At 39.3% G+C, this 25603-nt stretch overlaps 1 long non-coding RNA gene across 6 annotated transcripts in view; it reads left to right on the top strand.

Moving 5' to 3' along the window:
• The window catches only part of LOC110352364 (uncharacterized), a 285853-nt gene that overhangs the window by 179696 nt on the left and 80554 nt on the right, over nt 1-25603 (top strand). Inside the window, exon 4 of one of the 6 annotated variants that reach the window (XR_005268232.2) lies at nt 718-1281. The exons of the other annotated variants lie outside the window; for them this stretch is intronic. This is a non-coding gene — a long non-coding RNA (uncharacterized lncRNA). Of the gene's footprint in view, nt 1-717; nt 1282-25603 lie in introns of those variants that run through there. 6 annotated transcript variants of the gene reach the window in all.

Here is a 25603-nt window from a genome sequence, read left to right as displayed (position 1 = left end):
TTATTATAATGGTTTCATTAAATGTAAGGATTTAAGAAGGATCTATAATAAGTATGAAATAATACTGTGCTAAGACATCATATGAAGATTTTGCACATTATTCCCAGTTGATTAAGTCTTTGAATAATGTCAAAAATAAATAATTCTGTCAGTGGACAAAGGTTAAATATTTTTCCAACTGGTGATGCTTAGAATATAAATAACCAAATGACACTTTGACACAAATTTCATAGTACATACAAATTTCTCTATTTTTTCCTTTGTCCTCATGCAAATTATGAGTCTTCCTTCATAAAGGTATATTATTTTATTAAGTACTAGACAGCTGCTATTTGTCTTGATTTCAATCTGCCTTCTTTCACAAGGAAAGTCAGTGGAACTTCTGTCTGTAACCTCTATCATATTGTATTAAAGTTTCCTAAAGTAAGAGTCAGCAAAACAGCAGATAACAAACGCCAATGAAGTGTCTCTTGTGAGACTGCCAGCCCTTCAAGGCTTTCACATGCTTCATGAATTAAATGGAATCATCATTGAGTTATCAGGACTCTGAAAAAGGTCTAACATTAAAACAGCACCATTTGTGCTAGCCATGCTAGAATTCTGTTCAACAGTTTTATTCCGAAAACCTCTTTTTAATGGTGTAACCTCTTTTGCACAGAACATGGGTGTGACTGGACACCTCACAAAACATCTTTTTTTTTTTTTTTTTTTCTGCAGTTGCAGGAACTTCTTGCCTCTTTTGAAATTTAAAATTGTTCAGTCTCAACTAGCAACAACTTGACCTTGAAAAACATTACTAATGAATATAATCCGTCATAAATGCAGAGCTACTTGTGTGTATAATTATCCCTCATATGAATTGATATGTGCAGTACTGACCTTTCAAACATGCTCTCTGGGCTATCATAACTTCAGAAAAATAAATTTATTTTTCCCTTTTAAATCTTGGTGGCAAAGCTAGCAAATAATTTACAGTATGAACTAACTGTTTTTCTTATTCTGAAAAACAAATAATTGACTTGTTTTATTTTGCCAAGATATTATTCAGAATATGGAACTTTTCATGTATTTTTTTATAAAAAAATTAGTGATGCTCTTTAATACCGTAAATGCATTTACTGTGTATCAGAAGCACCCACATTAACCCAGCAGACTGAGACAGCTCCATCCATTGACTCAATGGACTGTGAAATAAAAACGTTCTCTCTATAAGCATTGGTACAGTATACCACAGTGGATTGAAGCTCTCAAGATGAGTTCTCAAGTTAATAGTATTCTAATAACCCCCTTTTTGGTCCCTGACATGACAGATGTACAGTACCAAAGAAATAAAACAAAATCTCATGTTTTTCAAAATTCTTCAGTTTAAGGTATATTTGGTAGTTAACGTAGTTATATTTAGAGGTCATTTCAATGATGTTTAAGCTACATGTGAAATATCCAAAAATTTTCCAAAAATGCCTCTTTTTTTGCTTAGGAGGCTAAAGATAATTTTCTGTAGACATCTGGGGGACAAACATTTGCCATTGCAAATGGCTAGAGCAGATTTTATGTTACACATTTGTGCCAGCAAATAGTTACCATCTCTCTGCAGCATTAGAGTAGAACCAGGAATGGATTGAATGAGTCCTATTCATACTTCGGTGTGTTTTGTCTGTCAGTCTACAGATCACTGAAAAATCTTTCAAAACCAGATTTTCACATAACAACTTCAGATCTGCAATCGCAGCCTTCACAGACTATGGTCAGGTAGACTAAAAAAGAATATAAGCTTAAGTGGGGTGAGGCAATCACTGCTGCACTGTTATTCTTAGGCATCCAAAATATGCATATAGCTACTGGTATGTATGAGAGCAGAAGTCTGCTCAGTTTTTCTTGCCGTGACCTTCAGTCACTTGTTCTTGACTGAATTTCATTTTGATGGGACTGTTAGGATCACATTGGCTTAGCCACATAACCAGTTCTTGTGATCCCTAAAAGGAGCTGTTAGGATGGGGGCCTCTTCCCAGTCTCTCTGAAGTTTGTTTTCTGCTACACCCCATTTCCTTTTGATGTCAGTCATAGTCTGTGCAGCCAGACCTGCATCAAGTCTTTCTGTGCATCTGAGGAAGTAGCAAGGCACCTTGATGGGCTGTTCTGCTGCACCTCCACATCCTGGCACAGCTCACAGGGCGTCTGTTCCCACCAAGTGTGGCCAAGGAGTGTGAGGAATGTTGAGCTGTGGAGGATCTTTCTGTGCACATCCCACCCCTGGAAACACAGAGTAGTAAAAGTCCGTCTCTACACAGAGCCTTATCACTTAATTTATATATTTAAAAAATATATGTTATTCCACAACCGTATGGGTCCCAAAGGCAAAATATCTTTAAGCCATATATAATCATGAGATAAAATACTGCAGGAAGCTGGCCATCATAAATAATCAGGATGTGTATTTTTGTGTTAGTGGATAATGCAGGAAAGTGACCATTCCCACGTATGCCTGCTGCTAACCTTGTACCCCAGGGGATAATTATTTGTAATTAGGTCAAAGAAGAAAAGAGATCTCTATTTCCTTGTCAATAAACAAGCTAGAGAAATGTTCAAAAGGATGCCGTGATTGTGAGAATTTTGCTGTAAGCCAAGTTTATCTATACATAGTGTAAAATAATAAAAAAATTTCATGAGATAGACCAGATAAGTATCTCTGGAGAGAGATGAGCACTGATTGCTAACTTCTGCACAGAATCTCCATACCCATGGAGACTAAAGCTTTATAAAATGAAAAGCAGCAGATAAAGAGTCAGCTTGCTGTGGAGATTGGGGATTATTTTATTAATTTAAAAATTATAATGTCTTAAATTTTATCTGTTATAAATTGAATGAATTGAACCATGATGCATAGAAGTATTAATAAGATTTCAATTAAACTTTGCCACGATGTTCTTACTCAGTTATTCTTTCCACTACCCACTAGAAGGAGCCCTTTTTGTAATACAGCTGTAAATTCTGGACCCCAATGGCCACATTATAATGCAATGATAATATAATGTACATTCTGCAACATATCTGTAATTACGTATTTGTGTGTGGCTTCACAATAGCTCCTCTAGTATTATGCAGTTTTAAATCTTTATTTACATGAAGGTTATTTCTTAGCATTTACATTATTCTAATGCTAATTTGTATTTAATATCATACTGTGTCTGCTTTTGATTATGTTTTATAATAAGATGCAGCAGGATTAGTTATCAGATGATGCTTAATTTCCATAATGAGATAATTAAATCTTCTGAATTTGGAAGTAATCATCCCAGAACCTTGTTTTGGACAACCCATAGTCTCCAATATCAGGGACAAATGCCATGCAAAGGGAAGTATTTAGTAGAATGTAGGGCAATTCAAAGTAGAACTTCTCAAATCCCTTCTTATGGTTCATATGTCCCTTAGGTTCATTTGTCAGTTTTGAAAGAAATCATACATTTAATAGGTGGAAAATATTGGTAAATTCCAGAATGCCATTTTTAAGATGATCGTCAAAAGGTTTGTCTTTCTGAACTCTTGTTTTAATCAACCAGTGTCCCTGATTTCAAAGTGCGCTCCATGTCTGCATGTGAACTTCATTTTAGGTATCTTTCTCTTCTATATATATACATATGCACGTATGTATGTTATGTTTACATTTGTTTGTGTATATTAAATTATATGCATATTGCATATATTGTGTTTATGCGTTAAATCCCTCAAAGTATATATAATTAACAACATTATAAATGTTTATGCAGGATGAGTTGTCTGATGTATAACAACTGAGTTTCAGACCTTGAGAAATTTCCACCTCTCTCTCTGAAGCCTGAGCAACAGTTTGACATGGCTCACTTGGTAATTCTGGGGTGCCATCCTTGTCCTGAAGTAATTTATACAGGCTGGCAGTCATTCTGATATGTGGCACATCCTCCCAACTGCTGGACCTAAATCCACTGCAAATAGCGGTAACAAGGGTAACTCTTGGGTTTTTCGACCATGGGGCAGTTTACTCAGCACCTGGTCTGGTGGCCGTAGACGGGTCCCTATCCTTTAGGGGAAAAAGGATCCTGGGCCAGGAGCTGGCGGGGCTCATTGATAGGGCTTTAAACTAGGTAAGAAGGGGGATGGGGCTGGAGCGAGGACTGTTGGGGCTGTACCAGGGGGAGCAGTGGCAAGGCCGGAGGATAAGGTAAAGGCCCAGCTGAAGTGCATCTACACCAATGCACGCAGCATGGGTAACAAACAGGAGGAGCTGGAAGCCATCGTGCAGCGGGCAGGCTACGACTTGGTTGCCATCACGGAAACGTGGTGGGACCAGTCTCATGACTGGAGTGCTGCGATGCCTGGCTATAGGCTCTTCAGAAGGGACAGGCAGCATGGAAGGGGTGGCGGTGTGGCTCTCTATATTAGAGAGTCTTTCGATGTTGTAGAACTCGAGGCTAGGAATGACAAGATCGAGTCCCTTTGGGTTAGGATCGGCAGGGACAACAAGGCTAGTGTCCTGGTCGGGGTCTGCTATAGACCGCCGAACCAGGATGAGGAGACGGATGAGGAGTTCTACAGGCAGCTGACAGAAGTTGCGAAATCGTCGGCGCTTGTACTCGTGGGGGACTTCAACTTCCCTGACATATCCTGGAAGCACAACACAGCCCAGAGGAAGCAGTCTAGGAGGTTTCTGGAGAAAGTGGAAGATAGCTTCCTGACGCAGCTGATTAGTGAACCTACCAGGGGTGGTGCCCTGCTAGACCTTCTCTTCACAAACAGAGAAGGACTGGTGGAGGATGTGATTGTCGGGAACAGTCTTGGGCAGAGTGACCACGAAATGGTGGAGTTCTCTATTCTTGGCGGGGCCAGGAAGGGAACCAGTAAAACCACTGTATTGGACTTTCGGAGGGCTGACTTTAGGCTGCTCAGGACACTGGTTGGTGGAGTCCCATGGGAGGCGGTTCTGAAGGGCAGAGGGGTTCAGGAAGGCTGGGTGCTATTCAAGAGGCAAATCCTAATGGCGCAGGAGCGGTCTATCCCCATGTGCCCAAAGATGAGCCACCGGGGAAGACGACCAGCCTGGCTCAACAGAGAATTGTGGCTTGAGCTTAGGAGGAAAAAGAGGGTTTATAATCTTTGGAAAATTGGGCAGGCCACTAGGGAGGACTATAAGGATGTAGCGAGGCTGTGCAGGGACAAAATTAGGAAGGCCAAAGCTCATCTGGAGCTCAAGCTGGCTACTGCCGTTAAAGATAACAAAAAACGCTTTTATAAATACATCAACACAAAAAGGAGGACTAAGGAGAATCTCCATCCTTTACTGGATGCGGGGGGAAACTTAGTTACAAGAGATGAGGAAAAGGCGGAGGTGCTCAATGCCTTCTTTGCCTCAGTCTTTAGTGGTAAAACCGGTTGCTCTCTGGATACCCAGTACCCAGAACTGGTGGAAGGGGACGGGGAGCAGGATGTGGCCCTCACCATCCACGAAGAACTGGTTGGTGACCTGCTACGGCACTTGGATGTGCACAAGTCGATGGGGCCGGATGGGATCCACCCAAGAGTACTGAGAGAACTGGCAGAGGAGCTGGCCAAGCCCCTATCCATCATTTATCAGCAGTCCTGGCTATCGGGGGAGGTCCCAGCTGACTGGCGGCTAGCAAACGTGACGCCCATCTACAAGAAGGGCCGGAGGGCAGACCCGGGGAACTACAGGCCGGTCAGTTTGACCTCAGTACCAGGGAAGCTCATGGAGCAGATCCTCTTGGGAGTCATCATGCGGCACTTGAAGGGCAAGCAGGCGATCAGGCCCAGTCAGCATGGGTTTATGGAAGGCAGATCCTGCTTGACGAACCTGATCTCCTTCTACGACAAAGTGACGCGCTGGGTGGACGAGGGAAAGGCTGTGGATGTGGTCTACCTTGACTTCAGCAAGGCTTTTGACACCGTTTCCCACAGCATTCTCCTCAAGAAACTGGCTGCTCTTGGCTTGGACTGGCGCACGCTTCGTTGGGTTAGAAACTGGCTGGATAGCCGGGCCCAGAGAGTTGTGGTGAATGGAGCCAAGTCCAGTTGGAGGCCAGTCACTAGTGGCGTCCCCCAGGGCTCGGTGCTGGGGCCGGTCCTCTTTAACATCTTCATCAATGATCTGGATGAGGGCATTGAGTGCACCCTCAGTAAGTTTGCAGATGACACCAAGCTAGGTGCGTGTGTCGATCTGCTTGAGGGTAGGAAGGCTCTGCAGGAGGATCTGGATAGGCTGCACCGATGGGCTGAGGTCAACTGTATGAAGTTTAACAAGGCCAAGTGCCGGGTCCTGCACCTGGGGCGCAATAACCCCAAGAAGAGCTACAGGCTGGGAGAGGAATGGCTGGAGAGCTGCCAGGCAGAGAAGGACCTGGGAGTGATGGTGGACAGTCGGCTGAATATGAGCCAGCAGTGTGCTCAGGTGGCCAAGAAGGCCAACGGCATCCTGGCTTGTATCAGAAACACTGTGACCAGCAGGGCTAGGGAGGTGATCGTCCCCCTGTACTCGGCTCTGGTGAGGCCGCACCTCGAGTACTGTGTTCAGTTCTGGGCCCCTCGCTACAAGAAGGACATCGAGGTGCTTGAGCGGGTCCAGAGAAGGGCGACGAAGCTGGTGAGGGGCCTGGAGAGCAAGTCCTATGAGGAGCGGCTGAGGGAGCTGGGCTTGTTCAGCCTAGAGAAAAGGAGGCTCAGGGGTGACCTTATCACTCTGTATAAGTATATTAAAGGAGGCTCTAGCGAGATGGGGGTTGGCCTGTTCTCCCATGTGCCTGGTGACAGGACGAGGGGGAATGGGCTAAAGTTGCGCCAGGGGAGTTTTAGGTTAGATGTTAGGAAGAATTTCTTTACTGAAAGGGTTGTTAGACATTGGAACAGGCTGCCCAGGGAGGTGGTTGAGTCACCATCCCTGGAAGTCTTCAAAAGACGTTTAGATGTAGAACTTAGGGATATGGTTTAGTGGGGACTGTTAGTGTTAGGTCAGAGGTTGGACTCGATGATCTTGAGGTCTCTTCCAACCTAGAGATTCTGTGATTCTGTGATTCTATCTTGAACCTGTATCATTTGCTACACAATATAATTAATGTAAGAAAAATATCTATTTGAAAGCTGTTATGCTTGCAGATTTCACTGTATCACAGGTGCTAGCAGGATTTAACTCAGTGTGCAGTGCTCCCTGTTGTTTATTTGGGTTTGATTTTGTGTGTGCGTAGGTGGTGTTACTATTCCCTTTTCTTTTTAGGAGTCATATATATATATGCAATATAATGTAAAAGATATATATAGGTAATATAAGCATATTTACAATATGTACATTATATGTAAATATCCACACACACACATATATATACATATATAGGCTTCATGCACCCCTCCTATGGACGATAGCAATTCTGACTCATCTCACTTTGAAGTTTGCCCCACATGATCAGTTCAGGTCTCTCATGTGCAGTTGCGGGGCCAGTATGGCAACATTAACATAATTTTAAGTTCCACATGAACAAACATGTCTCAGTCACATTTTAAAAATGCTTTAAATAAGTGTTAACTCAGCAGTGGCTTCTGTGAATTTTATGTGGAGTATTAAAGTGTGCTTCTAAACAACTTTATATTAACAAAATACAGCAGTGCTCTGTTTTTCTGTTACATGCAATCTTATAGCTACTTGTTTTTAAATGAAATTGCATTGAGGATCTGCCCTAGCATGTATGGATGGCACTATTCCTGTGAATATTCCTCTGCACTAATCTTAGGGAGCTAGATCAAGGATTTCCATGGAAGAAGAATAACTAGGAGTTTAGGGAGGAATCAGAAATCATGGCTATTTCCTACAGTTGTTATCTCAAGGTCTCCCTGTCAGACTGTGTGTGAAATAGAGTGGGCAAAGGTGTTATTCTCCTGATTCAAGTCCCTCAGATCCTTTTAAGTTTTCATGAAGATACTGTCTCTCTTTCTCTGTTATATCTCCAAGTCACTGATCTAACCTGATGGAACCAAGTTTCTTCTAAGCAGTGGAAAAGAACAGCTACCAAATTCTCGCTTCTGAAAATCGAATCCCTGACTGTGCACAGTGAGTTCAAAAGATGTAATCTAGTGGTTAGGGCACTGCATTAGGATGTGGAAAACTGAGTTTTGCTGGTCAGCTCTGTGCTCCTTTGAAAATGACTTTTGGTCAGACCTTAATGTACGTGAGCCTATTTCTTGCTGACAGTGGTGGAATGTATGCAGTCAAGATTCAGATTCTTGCAATCTTCTTTTCTTTTTTTTCTTTCTTTTCTTTCTTTTCTTTCTTTTCTTTCTTCCCCCACCAGTTAAATCATAATAATAGGAAATTATTCTGCTAGAAATAACTCTGCTGCTACCCTTGGAGAGGTATTATGAGCACAAGTATGTTCAAACAGGAAAGATCAACAGAGACAAAACCAACTCAGTCTGGGGAGAGTATGCATACAAATAGCTGCTAGATGATCTTGACTTGAATGACTGAAAGCACAGCAAACGTCTACTAGCTAAACTTCACAGGGTTTCTTTATTTTAGATATATATAAAATGAAAATTCTTTATATTTGGTTTTAGTTCAAAATAAAAGGAAAGCTCCCCTAAAGAGACTGCTGTTGTGTTGCTAATTATGTATGTTTTGTCATGTCAGGATTTCAAGAAAAGGGAATAGACAGACAAATCCATTGTTTAAAAAAAAAAAAAAAAAAGGAAAAGTAGTACCTAAATGTCTGAGCTTGTTTTCTGGAAATTGGCTGTCACCAGAAAAATGTTTCTGGTTTTTGATGCTTTTGGGGTTCTGGTGGTAGTCGGTTATCACATGAACTGAGCAATCTTGGGCAGTATTGAGAACCACTAGTACAAGTGGGTAAGTTAGGCACCTTGATCAGGCTTCTCTGTTGAGTGATAGGGAGGAAAAGCATCTGTAATGACTTTGAATTGCTCAAAGTTACTTTATTCACTCTCTTTAATTTAAAAGCCAGAGCTACTGGCTTCTGAGTTAGTTACGTTTGAGTTACTAGTGCTTCGTGCAGTTGATGTGTGTGTTTAAAGACTTCCAGCTGGATAGCTAAAGGCCTTGACATTTTAAAAGAAATCTCTAGTACAGTGGATTCCCCTCTAGAACAAGATGATAGAACAGATTTGGAAACTTTAAATAAACATCTAGCCTTAAGAGCTTATTCTCTAAACCAGTGTTACAAAATTCTCTGCATTCATTAGTATTTTATAGTTAGTATTTAGTCATCCAGTGTTCAAATTAAGCATTTTTGTCACAGCAGAAGCTTGCAGTCTGAGAACATGATCCCAAGGAAGCGAGGCATGACTGAGACACTGGCAGACAGATTATTGGCTGGTGTGCAGGAGGAAGTTTCTAAACTAAGAACCCTCAATCAATAGAGACAGTCTGTACACGGCTGGGACTGGGAGGCTGCATGCTTCTGAACCACAGCTGGTGGTGGGAGTTAGAGCCTAGAAGCTACAGCTAAAGATTTCTTTGCTCAGATCGCAGATTTTGATTCTGAGACACATCAGCTAAAATGAATCCTAGGATGTGTGATCGGCTCTTGATTACATGTCTGCTGGATGTCTGAATCATATCTGTAGGAATCAGCTGATAGTGATGGATAGCAATATGCTCGCTGTGGGATCTAAACCACAGTGCCCTTAAATGACTTGCTTGATTCCCTGCCCCCCTTTCCTTCCCAAAACAGAGAACAGAGTATCCACCATGACAGTATTTGCCTTCTGGTGTGCAACAACTTGAAGGGATGCTGACAGCAGTTCTACCTCTGAAAAGAGGCAGAGGCCTGGAGAAATCCATTTCTTGTTTGTTGTCTTGTCTTGCTGGGAAGGGATGGTGAGTGAAGCCCAGGAGACTGCAGATATTCTGTGCTAAGCCAGTGCCATGGAAGTCCAAGGCTTCTGGTATGATGCATAAAAGCACACTTTAGCAATTTGTACAGATAAGCTATTCCATTTACTACTGTAAGGGCAGATGGGCCAGTGGATGCAACATCTGTGAAATTTCAGGGCTACGTTCTAGAAAGTTTACTTATCCTTCAGGCAGTTTTGAAACATATATATTTCTTCTACTGTAGTTGATATGGGACAGAATGGTGAAAGATCTTCTTAGGCTTAGATATACAACCAAATTATCCTGGTTTAAAAAACTACAGAGGATCAGCTGTCTTAATTAACCAGCAGCTTGCTATCAGTCTGCAGGAATTACCACTTCAGCCTAATCTTTCTCTATAAACATTAAGCTGCTTCTCCTTACCTTGCATGCGATGCGCTCCAGGGACACCTCCACAGAGCCATCTGCCTCAGGTGATGGTGGCCACTTGGGATATTCTGTGCTCACAGAATATCCCAAGTTGGAAGGGATCCACGAGGATCATCGAGTCCAACTCATAGCAGTGGTTGATATCAAATATCAAAATGGTCGATAGCAAGTGCCCCTTGGCTCTGTAAGAACTTCACTGCTAGTCCTAATACAAACCAGAAAGTAAAATATCCTTTAGCTTCTTACTCAGAAAACGCTGCTGGTGACCTCATAGTCTCATGTGTAAGAAATCAATAGCAAGTTAATTTATTTGGAAATGGTTCTGTTTTGCCATTTCTTAAGGTCACTATGAAAGTTTTATGTAAAGAGAAGGTGGTGCTCTGCTTATAATTGAATTCAGAGTGAATTATTTCATTCAAAATATCTTAGGGTTAAACAGTGCGTAAGCTACAATATATTTTTCTAAATGATCTTTCGGTACAGAGCACAGGGTGTCTGTAGATCACTTTCATGCTGCTGAAATACAAATCTGCCTGCAGACCAACTCATAGCACTACCCATCATATGAATGCTTCTTTCTAGACATGCTGAAGAACTAATGCACAGGGAATTAAACAATAAATATAGACAGAGAGCAATCTTTCACATCATTAGTAATAGATTCTTACTGTTGCTTTGCTGTTTTAGTCAAATTATGAGCCTGCATAATTAGGTAGACATTTGCACAGATATAGAATAACCAGAATAAATTAGGTGAAGAAACAAAAATGCAAAAGCAACAGTCTTGATCTAAATAATATCCCTGCTCATAGCTTGGCTAATTTACTGTGGTAAATTACATGATAAACATATTATATTGATTTCTTCCGTACTAGAAATTTTTCCTCCAGGGCTTGCGAAATGTTTGTGTATTCCTGTCCTGCTACAAACAAGAATATTTAGAAATATGTTGCAGCACTATAAACTTTCCAGTTACTAATATTTGTCATTTATATTGCAGTAATGTCTATTGCCTACCCTCTGATACAGATGGAGGGAAAGTTTCAAGTCCAGCCTAACTGAAATACAGAAGCTTAGGAGAATCTCCAGTTTTATGAAAATTTAAATGGTTAATGGCAAAAAAGATTTCATAACCACTTATTTTTGTTTATTGCCATCCCTTTCCTTGGAAACTTACTACGGTGTTTTCAACTTGCAAAAATGTCATTGACAGCTGGTAGTGTGAAGGTTGCCTCCAGAAAGTCATGCTCACGCTGGCTCTACTTCTTTGATGATGTGCTGCAGTCTTAGTTTACTCTGCGGTGGGATATGTTTAGATTAGTTGAGTTTAAATGTTTTTCAGTAGATTTTCTGTTTTTTGTGGGTGGGGAGGGGGTGTCTTGAACTCAGAAGGTTTCTATCTGTGTCCTTGAGTCAGTCATTGCTTCTTTCCAGGCTGTATATGAAATAGGAATAAAGGTGGTTTTTCTACATAAGACTGAATTATCTGTGGCAGAGGTGGCTCCATGGATATTCATGGAGCCTAGTGTAACCCTGCTCAAGATTCACATGGAGCAACTTAACACAAATAAACAGGAATGACCATAGTTTGCTTTTGTCATGCTTTATTTTTATTTTTATTTATTTATTTATTTTGATGAGCATTTCTTGTGTTTTTTAGCAGGATTTTCTTGCATTTTGGGGATTTCATTGCTCTTTTTTTTTTTTTTTTTTTGGTTGGTTCTTGAATTTATGGTGTGGTTTCTTGCCATTTTGGGGGACGATTTTTTTTTTTACACTTTTGGAAGGTTTTTCTTTTTCATTTTTGCAATAAAGTATGGGATTTTGTGGGGCCATGGGATTTTGGCATTTTTGGGTCTTTGAGTTCTTGGAAATGTTACTTTTTCTGAATTTTTGGTGGGTTTTGGCATTTATGGCATTTTGGCAGGTGTTCTGGCTTTTTTTTTTTTGTACTTTTTTCACTCTGTCACAGTGGTGTTCTTTGATGAGTTGTTTTTTGTGTTTGTGTTCTTTGGCAGGTATTTTGCATTTTTTTGGCAGTTCTTTGCCTTTTTTTTTTTTTTTTCTTTTTTTTTTTGAGTTTCTTGGTTAGTTTTGTTCCTGCAAAACACACAGCTGTGTGTGTTAAGTATTATGGATCTGGCCACCACCTCATCAGCAATTCATCAATTTGAAGAGGGGAACTAAAACAATTATTATGAGAATAAGTCCCATTAGATTTTCTTATGGGTCAAAATATTGTTACATGATACTGGACAAACTGAATGGGATATCCAGAGCAACCTGCAAGAAAGGTACCTAGAAACCTGACAGTTTCTTCCAATTCACTTAAGTTCTTTTGAATGCCTCTGGCACACACATGATCTTTTGGAAATAAAAAATTCTCTGTTGGACATAAAGAAATTTCATGTCTCATCCAGCTCTCAGAATAGCTCTGCCCTTTCTTTGTCACTCAGTGTTGTGTCTGAGAGTATGCCTAAAACACCTGGAAAAACATTGTGGATTCTCTGAAATGGTCGCACTCTTCCTTTTTTTTTTTTTTTCTAGTGATTGGACTGGCTACTAATTAATTTAAAAAAAAAAAAAAAAGTGTAAAGTTTCTCAGATCACACAAAGAGCTTTTTCCTTGCAAATGCATCTGCTCTAAATTTGTTCATTTCATTCCACAGATAATAGAGGGGAGGCACTGGTGTGTTCCTATAGATGGTATCTGTTTGACTGGGGGGCTGCCTGGGCAATTGTGTGCAATTTCTGTGGCAGTCACTGGTTCTTACTGAAAACCTTGGTCTGTCATACTGATAATAGCTTTTATAATTCGTAGAGCAGGAATGCCCAGAGGGCCATGAGCTGACTCGGGACTCTCTGCCATGAACTGCTTAAAGGTGGTGTAGCAACATTTACAATTAAATTAAGCCAGCTAAAAATGGGAACCTCTCTTGCGTGCATAGCAGGAGAGGGTGGAACTCCAAAGCCAGCTGGAATTGCCCATCTGCTCATAAAGGCAGTTTTCAATATCAATATGACAGTGATCACGAGAAGTGTTTCTCAAGACCCTGGGTGGGGGTGGTATTGTAAATTGAATTCATACGTAAAGCAGGACAGATGTGAAATGCTTTACGACCACAACCAGAGTCCCTGGTTTTAAATTTAAGTAAATGTGCCCAACAGGAGGTAGCCCTGGTGGTTGGAAGTCCATATCAACAAGTTGGACAAACTGAAATCATAGTTTCTCTGATATGGGGAAGTTAAAAATAGTGAGAGTGAATAGCTTGCGTTCACAGAAGAGATGGGTGTCAAAGATGAGAGCCAAGCAGCCTAGACCCTGAGAAACAGAGTCATGCTTTCTATGAGTATATCTGCACTGTCCCATCTTGCTGATACAAATGTAGTGATCGCTGGAGTCCTGAGTAAGATACAAGCTCAGGTCCTGAGAGCAGCCCAGCCTGGTTGTTGCAGTGCTCTGCCCCAGAGTGGGCCGAGTGAGTCGAACCTCAGTGCTGACGGACTACAAATCCAGATATAATTAGTGACAGCCATTGCCTAAGTGCGTTTTGCAGTGCTGACATGTCATTACTTCACGTAAGAAGAACTACCCTGTAATTCCTTTTGAGAAATGTATGCAGGCTTAACTCTCATATTGTGAAGGGATTGAGACTGGTGTTAATTTTGATGGAAAAAGGCAATGTTGTTGCAGTATACTTCCAACTGGCATTTCCACTGAAACTATGGGGACTACAGAATGCAGACTGGGTTTCCTAATCTTAATTAAATGCGCAGTGAACCAGAACAACAAAATAGCAACTAAAGATGACACAGGTTTATATATATTTTTTCTGTTTGTTTTAATCAGTGGTTATTTAAATGACAAATAATAATTCTATGAATGTATATGGTAACTAAATGACAACGTGAGACTTCTTTCTGTTATAGAATAGTTGTCTTCAAAAATTTATCCATATTTGCAGTGACTGTTTTGGAGAGATAGATGAACACATTAATAATGCTGAAATCATAGTTAGAATCATTTATGGCCCGCTGAGTTTAACTGCTGGGTGTTGCATTCATGCCCTAGCAATTTATTTAATAATGTTTTCCCACCTTGAAACATACTGTATCATCCCAGATCATCTGTTTGAAATGGTTGTTTCAATTGCTCAGTTGGCTCTTGCTAGTGTAATTTAACATTTTCATTAGCTCAGTAAAAGAAAGAATTTAAACTCTTTTATGTTTCAAAGGCATAATGTGTGTCATAGTGGGAATCAGGTAGGAATTACTATTGTTTAATGAATACTTTATGGATCCTGTAAAGTAATTATATAGTGTAATTAAATTATTTGAAATTCAGTTTCTAACTTTGTTTCCTGAATAGACTTAATTTGATCTTTGGGTAGGGAATAACTTTCTTTCAGTTAAATCCTCTGTAGGCAGAATAGAGAATGTGTCATTTGAACATAGGTGGCTTGGGACTTCATGAGTAGGAAAAACAAAGAGCTTCCTTGTTTTGATCTATTCTCTGTTTGAAGGCTTGTGTTCAGCATGGGGAAGTCACATAATTGCTATCAACTGCTCACTGAATTAGCTTATTTAAAATCTTTTTCAATAAATATATTATGCAGCTATTAACAATAGACTTTTAGGTGAAATAATACTCATGCTCAGTTTCTCAATGGGAGTTTCCATTTACTACAATAATGCATGCAAATCCTCCTACAGAAATTGTTCTTCAAAATACAGCACATAGAGGTACTCAAATACAAACCAAATATTTTAAGGGCCTGATCAATTAACTCCTTCTGAGACAAACCAATGTAGAACTCAGTGGAGGTGTAGCAGGTGTGCTTTGAGACATTTCTAGCTGTTTTTTCACCCCCTCTTTGGAAGAATACTAGCTGCATGAATTAAAAAATAAATGAATAATAAAAAAAATCCTATACTTTTGTTCCTTCCCCTTGGAAAATAAGGGAAGAATTTCTGTCTTGGGTTAAGTCAGGATTTTTTCCTGTTAGCTAGCAGGCCTTCCCAAGGACATCAGTTTTCTCCTGTACCTAACTCCATTGCTGTTCTTTGAAGAACCCCATTCTGACACAGAACATGAACCAAGACCCACAGGTCACCAGGTATCACTGGTCCTCTGAACAGGTTCTATGAGTGTCATAAATGGGTATTTACCCATTATTTACCCAAATTAACCATTTTATTTCTCATCTTTTGGGGTAAAAAGAGGACTATATTCAGGCACCCCAAAACAAAATTTTAGAAAAAGCTTTGCTGTCCATACATAGCGTCTGAATTAGAGCACAGGCACCACCTGGAGACATAAGTAAAAATACATTACAGTGATTAACAATGTACCTATTTTCTTGCATAGAAGTAAGGTTGAGCTCTGAATGTTTGATTAGAATGTGGAAAGCTTTTAACTTCAAGTGTTGTTTCGGGTCCATCTTTCACTGTGCTTAGCAGTAAATAAAAAGGTTTTCATGGCTGATTAGAACAGTTAGGTGGGCTGAGCCAGCAGCTAAACAGTCAAGGTCTGAGTATATCACAAATGGCAGGGAATGAACTATAGTGCTGAAGGAAGGAACCAGCTGCAGAGTGTGCACTGTCTTTGAGGCATTAATCACCTATTTACTGCAAAGTCTGCATCTTCACTTCCACAAAAATGGGTGCTTTTAAAACACACTTTAATATAAACAATGCTACTTTTTTAAAGGCAGATTTTTTTTTTTGTTAGAGTTTTAAGTAGGCAGCCCAAATTAATTTCTTTGCTAATTCAAGTTTTAAAAATGTGACTGTGTTCAAGATGGACTATAAGAGAACGCAACCTGCCAGCTTAATTAAGTTTCTGGAATGCTTCTGGGCCAAATTAATATATGTGGATGAACGCCAAAATCAGCCTGACTGAACAGATTTTAGCTAGCACATAGCAACTCTGAGAAACACAAGGACCTTAAAGTACCCAGCCTAGCAATATTAATTACAGTGGTTAGAGAACTGTCTATCCTTTTTGTGGAAGCCAATTTGCATTTATTGTTGTTTATATCCAAGCCAATATGGTTATCAGAACAATCTTGGACTAAAATTAAAAATTAGAAAATGATTTGCCATCATTTACTGTTTCAAACTCTTAATAAACAGCAGCTGATGAAAATAGAAAGCTAGACTTGCTTGAATAGTCTGAATGTGAAACTAAATTAGTTCAAAATGCAATAAAGGCCTCTGATACTAGTGTTCTTTGTGAACATGGCCTTTGCCTCTTCTTAGAAAAGAGACTCCAAGTTAAACACTTTCTTAGTCTTGTCACTACTCACTACTCCAGAGTCAGTTGGAGTCTTTGTCAGTGTTTCACGTAGGCTGCGTTCACTTGCCATGGGAGATGAAATTCAATACAGCTTCCTGCTGTTTGATTCCCTAATTCTTCATGTCTGTGCCTTGCCAAGATGATAGCTCTACTGCAGTCCTATGGACCTCAGTGATTTGTTTTGCAGCAATAACGTGGACATACTGTGGCAAGGATAGATCTTGTAGTTCAGCAAAACCAGAGAACTCATCCTGATGTCTTTAGTGAAACACAGGTCCCACTGGCAGTAGAGGAAGGATTACCCAAAAAGAAGTCCAGGATCACACCTTTTCAAACTTGTGTTATTGATCATCTCTGGTGAGCAACCATGGGACGTTCACATATTGAAAACGTAGCATTGCACTGTTATATGCATATGGTGGTAAATACAGAGAAACTGATTAACTGATGTCATTACAGAACACTTTCTGGTCTTTTAACAGCCTCTTCCCCTCCTACTCCCCAAACAAAGGTACACTACCAATCTCTCTTCTGTTAAATGAAAATCTCTACTCTTCTGTGAGCATGGTTTTCATAAAAGCTCTTCTCCTCAGTTTAAAGTGGCCTCAATATAAAGTGGTGAAGGCTTCTTATCAGAGAAATTTACAGTTACTGAAGATTCTGGAACCAGAAATTCTCTCCTCTGCTGCTCTTCCTTTGCTTTGTGGTTACCAGTAGGAACTTGATATTTATCAAGTTCAAAACAGTAACTTGTTCACTCAATTTTCATCTTTCATCAGTAGATATTGAGCTTTAAAAGATAACCACTGATTGATTAATGGCCTATTCCTGAGAACTGTCCTGTCATCCTGAGGTGACAAAAGCCTGTCCGTCTGAATGAGGTACTTTCAAAAGGAGGAGAAACACTGGAGCCTGCTTTCCTGTGCTTTGTGGTGCTTGTCTGGATTTTCTAACATCTAAGTTATGGGCTCGTAAGCACTCACCACCTGACAAACACACACCATATAATCACAAACATTTCCTTTCCTTAGAACACTATGCTGAAAGTATGGGTCCAGTTGACCACTACGGCAGTTCAACAAATTTAGTGATGCCAACTTGTTCTACAAGTGCTATAGTGAAATTGTGGTTAGATTTATAGCTGAACACTAAAAAGACTTCAAATAGGTTTTGAAACAACAAAGATACATATTTTCTTTTCAAAGCCTTGAATCATCTTCTAGAGTACAAAAATAATACTTGAACATCATGTCAGATCCCTCTTACTTTTTCCAGTCTTTAGTGCATTAAGTGTTGTGAATAATGTAGGAAGGAATGTAGGAATGTAATGTGGGAATTCTTCCCAAAGAAGTCTATAACAAAACTCCTACTGATTTCAATAGGCAAGTTTGCTTGCCTAGGCTCCGATCAACGAAGTTACGGTGGTATATTGCATACAGAATTTATAAATACTTGCACAAAAATACACACACAAATACTGAGAACATGATATTATGTAATAATGTTAAAAATGAGTCTGACGTTTTTATCTCATAATTTCTAATCACATTTCATTAGGAGTAACAGCACCTTATTTTCCTTGTGTTCATGTCACAGTTGGTTTTAAGCCATGTCTATTATGTAGCCTGACAATTTTTTGTGCAATTACTTTTCAGGAAATAGTATAGCTGAGCAATAAGCTATTAGCAAAATAGGCACTGGCCTACCTAGAATTAAACATAAAAACGCAGTCTAAATATGGTCATTTAAATGTTTTTCTTATGAGTTGACGTTATTTTAAAACTGCAAGGTGTTTTAAACTTGAACTCAGTAGGCTATTCTTTTGAGGTTCTTTTGGATTACTGAAGGTTATATGTGGATTTTCATAAAAGCATGCATAAAAGTATGTAACCTCCAGACATACGAGCAAATTAATTTAGACAAAATAGGACAATTTATCCCTGGGGTAACTGCGTGGAAGCTGGTGGCAGTGCGCCAGACACTGATTTGGACCATCAAATATTATATTGTTTACTTAAAAGTTATTTCCAGTTGGAGCTGGTTTAGTCCAGTTTGGCCATGTTGAAGCTCATTTGAGAGAGCTGTTGTCTGCAGACTTTGTTGAGGGTCATGGTCCACAATTCAATTCCAATAACGTTGAGGATTACAGCCTTTGCATGGAGGATTTTACTAACTGGTTGAGACAGCTTCACTGTTCTTAATCCTTGTGAATATAAAGGGATATAAATATTGGGGAATACATTTTGCAGAAAGAAATAAGCTTCAGGCACAACAGGCACCGTTATAAAATATTAGCTGTCTTCATAAGGAAAACGTTCCTCATTTTTTACATATACTATTTGTGGCTGTTCCAGCTTCCTTTGAAGTCAGTTTTGCCTTTGATTTAAATGGGAAATCTATGGGGCACAGGCAATTTTAGTCATCACTTTTTCACATTTTCCCCACTTCATTCCGACAACTCATAGTGCTGACAGCTGCGTGGAAACAATATCCGGGCTCAGAAGCTTAGATTTAGGTTCATACCTTTCTCTAATGGTTCGAGTCGGAAAGTTTTGAATTTTGGACGTCATTTAAATTCGCTTCCATGTTTTTAGTCCCAGTATATTGGGGCATTGAAATTCAGAAAAGGCAGACATGATTCTAAATTCAGTTCTGAGGTGTTAATAGAGCTCATTGTTTCTCTGGAAAGCACTGGTATTTGTACTATATCAGGAAAAAAAAAAAGTATAATTTAATGTTTGTAAAGTACTTTGAAGGTTAAATGTGCTATCTAAATGATACATTATCATTAGTTATAGCAATACTACAGTATGCCTCAAGAAATAATCATGGAACTTAATAAGAAATTAATTTTCCATAGATTTTTTTTTAAACATCCCATAAAAATTAATAGGAGATTACAGCCCTGTTCTAGCAGTCTAACATAATGGTTCAAAAGACCTGTAGGAAGGTGTACTGGGTCTGGCTGGAATGTTAACTTTCCCTGCAGCAGCCCATACAGTGCTGTACTCTGCACTTGTAGCTGGAACAGCAGTGTTATCACGCCAGTGTTGTGTCTACTGCTGAGCAGCACTGGCACAGCATCGGGCCTCTCTCTAACCCTCCTAGGGGGTGGGCAAGAAGTGAGAAGAGAAACATCACTAGGGCAGCTGACCTAAACCAACCAAAGGGATATTCCATACCATGTGATGTCACACTCAGCAATAAAAGGTGGAAACAGGAAGAAGAGGGGAGGGGTGGGCCCTGCTTCAAGGATGTGGTCAATCATCGCTCATTTGTGGGAAGTAGAGAGTGATTTCTTTCCTCTGCACTTCCACATAGCCTTCATTTATTTTATTTGTTTGTTTTCCTCCCTTCTTTTTACTTTCCTTTTCCCCCTCCCTTTTCCCCTTCCCCTTTTTATTTCCCTTTAGTTAAATTGTTAGTTCATAATAATCTTTATTTAATTATTATTATTATTTCCCTTTAATTAAATTATCCTTATCTCAACCCATGAGTTGTTCTTTGCTTTACTTCTCCCCCTCCTCATCTAAAAAAGAGGGGGAGTGAGAGAGCGGTTGTGGGGTTTAGCTGCCCAGCACAGTAAAACCACCACAGAAGAGCATAATTCTGCCTTTGGAGAAGCTTCTTTGAAACTTCCCTACAGCATCTAACAAGTTTCATTTCTGTTAAATACTACAGGTGCTTTATTTATTTATGTATTTATTTATTTATTTTTTAAATGTTGCAATAGAGTGAGAGACTGTTTATCCAGGAAACTGTTTTTCACATGCTTTACAAAATTGTAAATCAAAAAATTAAAGGCTTCTCTTAGAAGAAAGAGCAGCATTTGTGGTCAGATTTCTAGAGAGAAAAATAAAATGACATTTCTTTTTACCTGCATGTTTTAGCATATCAAGAGCAGTTACAACGTGTTTAAAATGCATTTATGTAGGGTTAGTTAACATCAGTTAAACTGTAGAATCTTTGAAACCAATGGAGCTAAGGAGAATTTTACTAGTCAGCATTAGTCTCACCCATTTCCACAAAGCATAAAAGCAAACACATCAATTTTATTTGTATGCTGCTTTTTCCTATAGTCGCCATTTTCCTCTGTGTTCCCTGTCTTTTTCTGCATTGCTCTCTGTATTTTTCAATTCCTTGTCTGTATTATTCCACTTCTACTTGCTAATGAGAAAACACTTTACTGACAAACTGTAGTATTCCAGCAATATTTTATTACTTCTGGAAGAAACATTCAGAGAAATGAAATAAAATGTGGAAGTTACTGAAATGAGAAAAATGAGAACATCATCTATTAACTAGGTTCCATTTTCAGAACTGACTTTTGGCTTTTGCTGACAGTCCTTGCTTTTTAAAACAAAACCAAAAACAAATAAATAAAAACAACCTCACATTTTAAATTCAAAGCGTTTGATGACTAGAATTAGGAAGAACTACTAGAGTAGTTCTTTTCTTATGAAGTTGAGGATTGTTAAGGGGTACTTCATTAATTTCAGTCCTTTGCGAAAAGTCACCAGCCTTGAGACTATTGGTGCAGCAAGGAATTTGAGAAGTACAAATGCTCAGAATACTCTGTGGAGAGTTTATCTGCATATTGTTGTTTGGTTTAATGGATGTGTGGAGGTCTTTTGACACTCACTTTGCCTAGCTTCAAATTAATTGAACTTTGCCCCTGCTAACTGCCTCCTCAGAGTTGTGATGTTAGCAATCCGCTCCCTAAGGCCTGAGATACAAGAAAAGAGAAAACAAAAATAGTCAAAGCAGCTTTCCCTGAGATAAGAATAATCTTTAAGAAATAAGGAGCATATTGTAGAATTTACAGATTAACTAATCCCAGGATTTACTGCTCAGAACAAAGAACTCTGCCTCAAAAATGGGAAGAATGAGACTGTCACACTGCATTTCAAAAACCAGTTTAGCAGTAAATGAGTCTGCAGTGAAAGGGCATGGTGAAAGCAGAGCTCTGACTGGATCAGAGAGGTTTGGGTTGTGCTTGGTTTCTGATATGGTTATGCTTTGAGAAAGACATCGCGTGCCAGAAGGGGTTTGTTGGCAGAGTTCAGAAAGGGGTGAGCCGTGATGCTGTGGGATTTGGAAAGTGTCTTGTGCCACAGAGATCTGCACAGAGGAGCAGCGTGTGGGAAGCCTGCTCATGCTGGTCATACTGCTGTTTGCCTCCCACACCGAGTCTTTGAGCAGTAAGAAAGAAAGAGACAGCTTTTTCTCTGACTGCTGAGTAAAGCCCCAATATGAAATACCTGATGATATTACGGCATTGTTGAAAAGCAGTAATATTAAGCACTCAGTAATGCAGCAATCTTAGAGATGGAGTTGGGATTCTTTGTACCCCTATTCTCCACTATGGGGTCTGCTTTTCCACAAAAAATGTTTCCTGAATTTCTGTCAAAAACTTTTACTGAAAAAAGTCAATTTTTGACCTGTCAAAACTATTGTTCCCTCATCTTTCCCTAGTTCATGTCATAAAATAACTACATTGTAAATATATTATTTTGTTTATAATATATTCCGGCCATTCCTTCAGCCTTATTTCATCTCTCATCTGTGTAATTTCTGAAAGTCTCTTACATACAAATCTAACAAGTGCAAGACAAAACTTGACTCATGCCATTGTTTAAAGGGCTTGTCAGTCAAGAATTCATGTGGCTTTTTCTGAAAAGGCTGCACTACAACAACAATTTTGTCATTTTCAACAGGGAGAAATTTGTCTTTACAGAAGCAGCTGGGAAAACAGATGGAAAGTCTGTTTTTTTTTTTTTTTTTCTTTTTTTTTTTTTCTTCTTCTTCTTCCCTTCTTGTTTTAACTAAGTTCTCTACTGTTGGTGTTAGTTTGCAGACCCCTTTCTTGGGGTATAGATGTAACTGATATATACCCAGTATGAGGTTTGAACATCTCCTCCTCTTTAAGAAATTCTGCGTAGTGTTGCAGAATTGCCAGGTCAGTCTGAATTTATTCCCCTGTTGGAGCAAGTGCATACAGAGCAACCTGAGAGAGCCAGGAGGTCACAAAGAATGCATGTAGAAAGCAACGGATAGTCAAATTCTGTCTCAAGACTTCTGTCTCTGAATTGACCTTGAATCATTTTTCCAGAGAGAGCTCCCTGTAAAAGCAGCATGTTGTAGACATTTACTTGAAATAAGGCGATTTCTCTCTTCTAAGAATTTTGTATCATAGAAGATAGAATCAGACTAGTTCAATTTGGTTCCTTAAGCTCCCTAACAAAATAGAGGGAATTCCAGCTCAAGAGTATACACTTTTTCAAACTGTTTCCAGAGGTTTGGAACTAGCTTTGGAAGTAGCACACCATTCTGGATCCACACCATGTGAGGCTTTTTTTTTTTTTTTTTTTTATTTTTTTTGATGGTACCAATTAAATCCTGAGCCTTTCATCCTTCCCACTGTGGTATGTCAGTGACAGTTTGGAAAACAAAAGCGTATGTATCCTTACCCTTCCTGAGAAAACTAAATAGTACTGAAGTCTGCCATACCAAATGTTTATGTGTTACTTGTAGCTTTGGGTATTTTTGTGTCTGATATTTCTGACTTGGATGTGCTGAACCAGTCTTAAGTTTTAGTAAGCTACATACCTTAATATGCTGCTTCCTGATATGTCTAAGTATATCTACTGTCCTCTAGTGTAGTCAAAACAGAGCAAAAACTTCTAAATTTTAAAATTTGATAAATTTATTGAAAATTAAATTAGTTACTGTTTAAATAATTGTAACTGTATCCTCCTTCCATTCATTTAAATCTTAAACAGGCAGTTGTTTGCTATATTTTAGTGGCCAAAAGGCATTTCTGATTGTCTTTTTTAATATATTTTACCTGGGGATTTCCTTATCATACAATTTGTTGTAAGTACCTAATTTTGCTGATTTTAGTTCAGCAGGTGGTAAATTTTTCTAAGAAGAATGTATCAGATCCTTTGTTCTTCATGTGACAGGAAGGATAACTCCTATAATTTTGAAAAAATGTTATAGAGCATCATTATTTTACATCTTTCAGTGATATTCAACAGGAATTGTTCTTTTAGACTGTGTTCATTCTTCTTTGCCTGAGGTATCAAACTTAACAGTAAATTAATGAACTCTGATATTTATTGTCTATCAATAATTCATTGTCATAATTTTAATTACTATAATCATACAAATTCACATGCACCTTTGCAAGTAATATTGTCACCTTTTCTAGCCTTTTAATTGCTACAATATTAATCTGTATCTTAACCCTTACAAATTATTCCAAGACCTCATTTGCTAATCTGTTCTTTTCTGACATCATCATGACACTGACACAAAATAGCTGCCTGCACAGATGTGAATTCAGCTGTGATCATCAGCAGATGGAGCAGATGTGGTCAGATTGTTGGCTGATTTTTGTCTCCCTGAAAAGGGATTTGGGAAAGCGGCCTTTCCATTTTGTCAAGCAGTTTCTTATTCCATCAACAAAATGCCATTTTGGAGTGATTTACATAGCATGCAGACATACAGGCATGACTATGCCAGGTACTTTGTAAAATGAGTGAGCACTTGTGCTAAGCACCACTCGCTGTTTGTGGAGGGCTTATGTTTCCGTTTGTGCAGGGTAGCGTTGCAGGTGAGACAATACAGGAACATTTGCAAAGTCCCCAGCGTGCAGGACTTCCATGTGGAAATGTAACTGAGTGGCAGCATGTTCAGATCAGAGTGCAGGCTATCCTGTAGTACCTTGAAAAAGATGGAAAAACTTGTTTTTAAACACTAGCAAGGGCATCACCCTATTAAGAGTCACAGAGCAATGCTTTTTCTTGAATCTTGCAGAATCGAATCCAAACCTGCTCACCCACTACAAGTCAGTCTTGCCCACTGAAGTCTGTACCCTCCCTCCTCTTCCAGTAGCCATTGGCCATGTACTAAAGATATGCCAGGCTGCCTGGGGTCTGCATTGATTTATTTTTTTCTCTGTGGAAGGTGCAGATGACAGGATATTTATTTACCTTGACTGATTTAAAAGTGTGTGATGCAGGACTTAGAGCTTTCAGCCTCTCTGTTTCAAAGGCAGAGAGTGAAACAGCAGAGATACTGTTCTGCTAGTCAAGGCAACTTACCAAATCGCATCTGAAGATAAAGGGTTCGTTGACATGTTTGAGCAGAACAATATGTCTTGGCTCCTTGGCTCCTTGACCCTTGTTTAAGAGCCAGATGGTAAATGTTCTCTTGCCAGGGTTCTATGTGGAAAACAGGCAAGTTGTTTTGTTAAGGAAATGGCAGGCATGTCAGAATCAATAGACTTGGAAAGCTCACAGTATGTGCCTCCTCCTGACAGATCAAGGGAAGCTGAGGATAGTGGTGAGCTGTAACGAGGCAGTCATAGTAAGAGGTGATTCTGTTCAGCAAGTAGGGTGATTTCTTAATGGTATACTATGATACAGAATGGGATGATTCTATAATTTTAGCCTCTCCTATGGTGCTGTGCTGTTTACAGAACTGCTGATTGTTTCCATTATTTCTGAAGGTGTCATGGTTACAGATATGGATAAATATTCAGCCAATCCTGTCTGAACCTGATGATTTTCACTTGTGGTCAGTGACTCTGCTGCCTGTCAGGAGGAAGGTGCCATGGGCAGCCTAGCTTACAGGAACTTCCCTCTTGTACAAAAGAAAATGCAGGAGAAGAAGAAGAAAGTGAAGTGTAGAAGCTGACATGATATTTAATGTGTCTAGAGGATGCCATTGAATTGGGAGTTTTCTATGTTTTGCCCGGTAATATAGGCATAGAATAGATTTATGTTGGCTCCAGTTTGAAGCTTCTTTAAGACAAATTGCTGACAATAATGGATGAAAATGTTTCACACGTTCAAAGAGTAATGGGAGAGTACTTAAATATGATAAAACATTGTGGAATGATTTACAAGAATGTTTTGGGGTGGGAAGATTTTAAATCACTTGAATCCTAGCATATATTTTTTAAGGTAACTGATATGACTACAACCCTCTATGATTGAATTCAG

This window comes from Anas platyrhynchos, chromosome 10 (genome assembly GCF_047663525.1).
Source record: "Anas platyrhynchos isolate ZD024472 breed Pekin duck chromosome 10, IASCAAS_PekinDuck_T2T, whole genome shotgun sequence".
NCBI classification, from domain to species: Eukaryota; Metazoa; Chordata; class Aves; order Anseriformes; family Anatidae; genus Anas; species Anas platyrhynchos.
The sequence above is the reverse complement of the archived record's forward strand: the minus strand, read 5'-3'. Positions and strand labels throughout refer to the sequence as shown.